Genomic DNA, 8,298 nt, shown 5'->3' on the forward strand with positions numbered 1-8,298 from the left:
GAGAGAGAGAGAGAGAGAGAGAGAGAGAGAGAGAGAGAGAGAGAGAGAGAGAGAGACTGTGGGAACCGGGTAGGATAAGCGGGAAGGTCCGCACTTCTCCCGGGAAACGCGCAGGGCTCTTAATTAGTATCCGTATTCTCCCGAGAACTAAGAGAGACTATTACAAGCCGATCGCGGTCGTGTTTTCACCAGCTCTATCGCGGCAATGTCCAGCGCTACGATCCCTTTCTCCCTTCCTCATTCTTTACATTTCGTGTTTGTTTTTTATGACGCGCTATAAACTCGTGTAAATTACTGTGCGTACCCAAGGGAACTCTCGCAAACAAATATATCGGTCTATCTGCTCTACACTCCACTTCATTCCAGCCAACTTTACCCTTCTCTATTGTTCATGCATAAAGTATCGACTACACGTGCGGAGGCATAAAGTCGCATGAACTGTAATAGAGAAACGAATTAACCTTTCGCGCAAGTTCAATATTGATGTCATAGAAACCCCTTCCGATTTTCCACGTCGCAACGGTTGCACTCAGCGTCATCGATGCCTTCCAATTTTGGTTCAGGCGTTTTTGAGCCCGGACGTTTCTAGGTACACAGGGAGGGCCCGTCACGTGGTGGAACTGCGTTTGACAATTTGACAGCTGGTAAGTGTTCCGTGCGAGCGGTTGAACACATAAGTTTGAAATGTTTTTTAATCAACAGCAACGATGGACACGTGTCTAGGCGCGATAGGCAACCGGATATGCCGAAACCGAAAGGCATCGATGACGCTTCTCGTGCGCCGTGACGAGTGTATGGCAAACGCACGATCATCGGCGATGAAGTTACACGAGCGTAATCAAAGGGACATGTGTACATCCGATGGAGATCGAACAGGCGTAATCTCGCGGCGATAAGCGCCCATATAAAGTGCCACATCGCCGGCTGCACTTCGTAGTAGCACATGCCGTTCGATCGCGTCGGGGTAACGCAACGCCTGCGGGCTAAAATCGCACGAAGGAAGCGCGCGCGCGCGCACACAGTAAGACGACACACAGGCCGATCGCGCGATCGAGCAACTCGGTGAGCAAAACTCGCTGCGGCTATCTTGATTTATAATGTCAAAAGAGCGAGAAAATGCATACTCAAAATTCCCAAAATTAAGAGCCAATCACGATTGGTAGGAATAATAATTTTGTAAATCACGGAAGAATATGTACATTTGAATATACAATGAACGCATGATGCTTCGAATATTTTGTCGGATTTACAATACACACGGAGAATCCAATTTATTCTAAATCCTAATTATTAATATCAATTAAGTTCCCGCAATACTTACTTCCAACTAAATAATGGATTAGTTGACTTTATTTTTAAGAATTGCGAGATACGTTGGATTATATTGAATCGAAAATAAACTGAATGCTTTTTCAGCCAATATGTGAACCAACGTCATCATACATTAGAACATATACATCCTTCTGTGATTTAAAAAATTATTCTAACTTATCCATATGGATAAAAAATTATCCATAACTGGCTCCTGGCAGCCTTATTTTTCTTGATTTGACCTTGACAATCTATTTATGTACTCATCGAGATAAAGAAAATATTCTCTCCATTTAGTCGCGTTGACAAAATGTTCTTACACCTGGCAAAATATAGCGCGCACTCCACGTGCTTCTGAAGAAGAGCCAAACGCGTCGGTTCGCCGAAACAAATCAACCTGAATTCGCGATCTCCGCTACGCGAATATTAATGAGCCATGTTCCATCGAATGGAGGAGTTCGTCGGAAGAACAACTTAGATCTCCGAGGCAAGCTCGTTCTCCATCTCAATTTCTCGCTCTCGCTCACTTCTCCCTCGGTTATATTCATATGAGATATTATTTTGCGAAAGCGCGCGCGTCTGAAAGTCGCGGAGGAGTCTCTCGGTATCAAGAGAACGTATCCGGAACTCTGTGTTTAGAAGAAACTGAAGTAGCGAGCGAGAGGCGGTTGGAGGAGATTTAAATCGAAGAGAAAACTTTTATCCGCGCGACTTTTACTTTCGCGACGATCGTGACCGTCGTAAGCGAAACGTCCGACATTCTCCGAGCGTGCACGATCAACGGCAGCTATCTCGTTTCTCGTTTTATTAATTTTATGGCGTCCACGAAATTGATAGTCACCGTTTCCCAATGGTTTTACGGTGCTCGTTAATTTGATCGACGCCGCGTCATCGTTACGGCACTCCGCGGAAGACGCTCGAGGGGAAACACGTCACGTCATATGCGGCAATTGAGGCAAGAGAACAGAGACTATCTTCTCGATATTTGCGACGATGGGCACGCGAAAGAAAGCACAACGCACAATTGCGTGGTTCTCGCGGCGACCCCGCGAAATTCTCACGCTCGAGAGCGGCTCCGGCCGCGAAAAATGCCGGGCTGAGATTTATAAGGTTTTCAGTTTACAAGCGACGCTTCCATTTCCGCATCGGTACTGGACCGAAAGGTTTCGCCCGTGCCGTTCAATTTCCGCACGACGTTTCAATTTCTGCCGGCCCGACGCGCGCCCTTTCTCGTCGCATTCAATTCCGCGGTCCCCCTTCGACCATCCCCTTCCTCTCCCTTCCGCTCTCTCGCAGCCTCCCGCTCGCGATACATATCGCCGATACCCATCCAGATCTCGCTATTTTCGATCCGGTGATGGATTAACCTCTCCTATCCAAAAACCATCATGCTGTCTACGATTACTGTATAGGTTTCTGTCGGAAACTTAAGTTTCCGGTTGCGCGACGAAGAAGAGTGATTTATGACGAAGCTGTATCTATTCTTTTTCTCTCTCTCACACACTCTCTCTCTCTCTCTCTCTCTCTCTCTCTCTCTTCACTCTCCTGAGGAACGTTTACGTAAATGAGCGTTTTGAGACACGGAAGTGCCGGAGAGTGACGAATTTCTGAAAAGAGAGTCGGAAAAAACAGAGCACGAAGTAGCTCGCAATGAGTAAAAGGTAACTTGCGCAATTACAAGGCACGAATTGGTCGTGCGCGCTGACGACTGAGTCCCTTTAACGTTACGGTGAGAAATTCACGATTCCTCCCACGCACTGACGAGAACCAACGGCAATGATGTATTCGAGCGGAATCGCGGATCCCGACTTCGTTTGCCGCGACTGGAGGACACGCGTTGCAACGGACGAACGTGGACGAACCGCGACGATGCCCGGCAAAACAATGTTCGCGGCGTTTGCACGCACGACCCATCGCGAAAAACGAGGAAAAAGAGCACGACGGAACGAAGAGGGTGACGAGAGGACAGCGGGAGGGCTTTAAAACGCCGTTACATCGTAACTCGTCACAACGACGACCGCAGGGCGATAACGCGACTCGGTTTGACAAAGGCCTCTCTCCCCCTCTCTCTTTTTCTCTCTCTCACTCGTTCTTTTTATATCGCCACTGTGCTTTGCTTCTTCTCGTTTACGATCTGATGATGCCGGACGAAAATTGCCGGGAGGCCTTGAACAAACGATGTTTCCCGAAACATGTTTTTAATTAACGTCGAACGCCTCTCACTGACTCTTAAGACCCAACTTGGAAAAGATTTATGTGCGCAAAAATAAATCACCCTTTTACCTCGTTACGAAACTCTTCAAAAACTCACATGAACTCTCTTTCTCTCTTTTTCAGACAGAGAGGAACATGCCATATAAATTATAATAATTTGTTACGAAGCACATGATATAATACTTTCGAATGTGCTTCTGGATGAGGAATTGAGCCTGCCTCCGAGGGATACATGCGAGCTTCTCGCGAGAGATCGACTAAATAAATTATGATAACCTATTGTGAGGTACATAACGCAATATTCCCGAATGTGTAACGAGCGCACGGACACACACACACACACAAACAAACGCGGTGTTTAACCTTGCCTGAGGTCCGAGCCTACCAACCCCGTGTAGGGCGTGCAGGCCCGACGGGGCCCGTTGCGGTCTCGTGATCGCGCATGTGTGGAAGCAATTACGCGCACCGACAATGATAATGCTCGGCTGTAACTATGCGGGTAACTATATCGCGCGGTCGTGCACGCACGGCGGCAACAGAGTACCGCGCTCGCTCGTATAACGTTTATGTCATACGAGGCGGTCGACGGCGAACCCTTCGGCAACGAGAAACACGACGCGACGCGACGCTTCTCCGCCGCGCGAGCTGATTTACGATCGCAATCGTAATTGTAACCGTAGAAACGAGCATTTTCTTACGATTGCGAGACAGCAATACGTCCCGCTCGCGGCATCCGCGGCCCGATCGTGGGACTTATTGATCGCAGCTTCGCGCGCCTCGGCGATTAGAATCTACGAGGCCGGTCGAACGCAAAGTCTCAGCGGACGAGATTAATTCTCGCATTATTATTACAACTGCTGCTTCGGAATACAAAGTCGAAAGCACTCCCAACCACATAAATGTAGAAGGGTGCACAGTGAGAATGTTATATTTTTTCACATAAATTCTCTTCAATTTTACTTTCATATTCTCAATAGTATAGGAATCGGTAAAATTTATCTTGCTGAGGAACATATTGAGTTTCTCTAGAAACAATAAATTTTTTAACAGCATATTTCACTTCTTGAAATATAAATTACACATGAAACGCAAAGATGGTCAATTACTGCAGAATGTCGATCTATTTTTCGGTTTATACGAGGTTTATATATATATATATATAGATAGATAGATAGATAAAGTTCTATAATAATTTTTATATCTCTCCGTGTAGAGTTTTAAGATAAAAAATGAAGGAATTCTACGATTCAAAAATAAATTATTCACTCACTTGTTCATTGCAGTGCCATACGTCGAACGGTCGTTATGCAGACTGCACCATAACGTGTGGGAGACCCGCTTCAGGGATGGATCGAGGACCTACAACAAAAGCGCAAAAAGAAACGCGGGTTAGTCGGAAGTACGTTGTCTGATATATATCCTAAAAAAGGAACAACTCTGTGTATGTCGAGAGGCTTGAATTAAAACTGCCGTGATTTTCCTCTCGTACTTGTCGAAGTGCGTTCGAAGCGCGAGTCATTGCACCTCTCTCGGATTAACACTGCGCAACGCGCGTGCACGCGCACGCAATTCAAGACGGCTTAAGCTGGAGCGGGCTACGACGAAGAGGTGCATGCGAGCGCTAAAATAATTGCCACAATTGCTGAACTTGGTGATGGATTAAGCGGGCAATTTGTAATGCTAGGTGATCCATCAAAACTTTGCAAAAGGTTAATCCCGGTTCAAAGACACGCGAGCGATCGCGTTCTCACGCGGCTCATACGTAGCATAATGTAGGTAATAATCATCGTTCATGCTAATAATTACATATTTGGCGCTCTCTCTTCTTCTCTCTCACTCACTTACTCAGTTACTCACTCACTCACTCACTCATTCATTCTCTCTTTCTCTCTCTCTCTCTTTCTTGTTCACACGATGCTTTTATTTCAAAACCAGTCATCGTGTACCTTTATGAGCGCGATAGCCAAATATTACAGTCGCGTAATTTCATTAAACGACGACACGCGATCCCTTAACGAGTAATTGCGCCAAATTGATATCGCCCGTACACAACAATTTAATTACGAACGGGTGAAAACAATCCGACCTCTCGTTCGCCCGAGCATCTCGACCACGTCGCGCCGTATCGAAATCTTCCTACCTCGACTCGAGAGAAAGAGAAAGAGGAGGCAGGGAGAGGGAGGAAGAGCGAGGATATCGCGTTTCGCGTCGAGCTCGGAATTTCGTGGCTCGGACGCGAACGAGCAACGGCTGTTCCGGTAAGCAACAATAGCATGGCATCTCGGTAATCAACGCTGGAATATTCATGAAGCGTGGATATGCCGGCGAGAGCGACGCGAAAAATTCAACGCCAAGTCGCGACTGCACTTCGCGAACGTGCGCCGAATCGAGCGACTCCGACGGCGTATGCATTAGCGACGACAGCCAGCGAGTGTGCACATTTCTCTTTTATGCCCGCATTTTTCCGTCCGATATCGAGAAATTCGTCGCAAACGTCGACGCGACGGGGAAAACAAGCTTTTTAACGCGTTAACGATACATGTCAAACCGAGAAAAAGAGAGAAAGAGAATTGAAGGGGGACAAAAAAGGCTCTTTTTCACTTCGCCTATCTCCGTGTAACGGGTAAAGTAAAACGTTACGCGATGAAATGTTCACTGCGACGCGACAGATCGAACATGTAGAGTCGAAATATCAATCGTCGTGTAAAATTGACACGCGCAACGCATCAACGTAGCGAGATGAAAAGTCCATTATCACACAGCGATGATGGACGTTAACGCGTGCAAACTTTTCACGAGCATTCCCCCGCTTCGACAGAATCGAGAAGCCGATTCCTCTCAGCGAGGCAAGAGGAAAGTAGAAAACCACTGTGGCCTTCTTTTTTCAGGACAGGGAGAAAGGCTTAAGGAGCGGTCATTTTCACGACGACGTTCTTTCGCAGAAATGTGTAACGGTAAGCCATGTTCGTCGCTCGTTCCACACATTCCGACACCTTGGCTCTAGTCTCTCTCTCTCTCTTTCTTTCTCTCTCTCTCTTTCTCTCTCTCTGGCTTCTTATTCTCGAATTCCACTCGCGCTTATGCATCGACAGCTATACCAGCAGCATCCAGCAGTATCCGGGAAGGAGAGCATCGGCTATTCGAGCAAGATCTCTTCTCGCTCGCTCGCTCCTCGTCCCTGTTCTCGGCGAATTCATTATAATCAAGACAGTCTCATTGTGTACGGTCCGTATATAATCGGCTCATTATCCTCAAGGTAGTCTACCTCGCGAACTATCTTCATTATAATGAATCGTAATGCGTAGCCCGCAGCCCGAACAAAGGGACTAGTCGCAGCCTGAAACGCTTCTTGCTGTCGCGATAGACGCCCCTGCAAGATAGAAAGCGACGCGCTCCCGACAAGTAGCTGTCTCGTACACGCGACGTAGCGCGCACACGCACGTGGAACAATTTAATTAATTATTCGCACGCGGTGATCGTAATTATTACACACTGGAGGATAGTCGGAAGTTTCGGATGGCTTAATCGATCCTCGGCCGATCGTCCTTTCTTGCCCGCGCTCGGTGAAAGATATTACATCCGCCGCCTGTTATCTTTATGTAACAGGCGTTATGTAAAGAGCAGACTGAGATTTCTTTAGATTTCCTGTGCGGAGAACGTGACATGTTTGAATCGGACAAAAATAGAAGGTGGATCGATCCAGGTTGAATTAAAATCCACTCTCTTGAAGCGAATCAGTACAAATGTTTCTAATTGAATCGGTGAAAGGGCTATTTCACCGACGATCAGTAAATATTCACTGATTTTCAATGGAAACATTTCCGCTTTACTATTTCATTTCACTCTGATTTTGATACTAGTGCAAGTAAAATTTCAACTGTTACAAAATCTGTAATATATCCGAATCCAACTTTCTACATTCGTGACGATGGAATTACCGGCTTGCATACATCTCGCGCGCAATGTCTATGTTTGAAAAGTGTATCAATAATGGGAAGAGAGTCGCTGCTATTAACTGATCCCTTGTAATCAATTTTCTTTTTGCCTATATAGTTCTCACCTCTGTAGTTGTTCAGTTTATATTCTGTATAAATTTGGTTTTCTGCGCTTGAGAGGCATTTTATCCAACGCGCATGATGAATTAATCTATCCATCTACTCTTTCTGTAAGATTATCCTGATGACAGAATGCTATGATTTCCCAATTAAACTCTTAGTTAGAAAAGTATACAGTAATTCAGCAAAGAATACACTGATTGTACTTTGGAGAGTAAGGAGTAATGAAGCACTGATAAGCTCATTTCAGAGATGATTTCGGGCGTCGCGAAGCGTTTCACAAGCCGTCGAGAGCACTCCTCGTGTGACACGCGGTGTTCTCGGTTTCGTGGCGAAATTCATGGCGGAGAGCGACGGCTGCCTCTCTCGCAACGGCGCGCCACGGCAAGGTCGCCGCCGCTTGCGAGAGTCGGAAAGTCGCGCGCGACGTGATATACCCATCTCTAATCCTTGGCATCTCCGCGCAAACGATACTTACGTGTGTACGTACGTATGTGCGCACTCGTGTCAATGTATTCGCGTCCGAGTGGAAACAGCGCGCACGCACATACACACACACACACACAAGCAAGGCGAACGAGCGAGAAACTCTCGCGATTCGCGACAGAGAACCGGTTTCTCCGGCTCTCGGAACGAGTAATTTTGTTACGAGCTTCGCCCATCTCTCGCTCTCTCTCTCTCTCTCTCTCTCTCTCTCTCTCTCTCTCTCTCTCTCTCT

At 46.7% G+C, this 8,298-nt stretch overlaps 1 protein-coding gene across 4 annotated transcripts in view; it reads right to left on the reverse strand.

Annotated features, from left to right (window-relative positions):
• LOC116843962 (mucin-5AC-like) overlaps nt 1-8,298 on the reverse strand; it is a 254,169-nt gene that overhangs the window by 117,544 nt on the left and 128,327 nt on the right. For all 4 annotated transcript variants that reach the window (XM_032814960.1, XM_032814959.1, XM_032814958.1 and 1 more), the window contains one exon: nt 4,796-4,884. The gene's annotated coding sequence lies outside the window, so the exon portion shown is untranslated. The remainder of the gene's footprint in view (nt 1-4,795; nt 4,885-8,298) is intronic.

Source organism: Odontomachus brunneus, unplaced genomic scaffold, assembly GCF_010583005.1.
Source record: "Odontomachus brunneus isolate Ranch 3 - 2012 unplaced genomic scaffold, Obru_v1 Obru_scaffold_037, whole genome shotgun sequence".
Classification (NCBI taxonomy): domain Eukaryota; kingdom Metazoa; phylum Arthropoda; class Insecta; order Hymenoptera; family Formicidae; genus Odontomachus; species Odontomachus brunneus.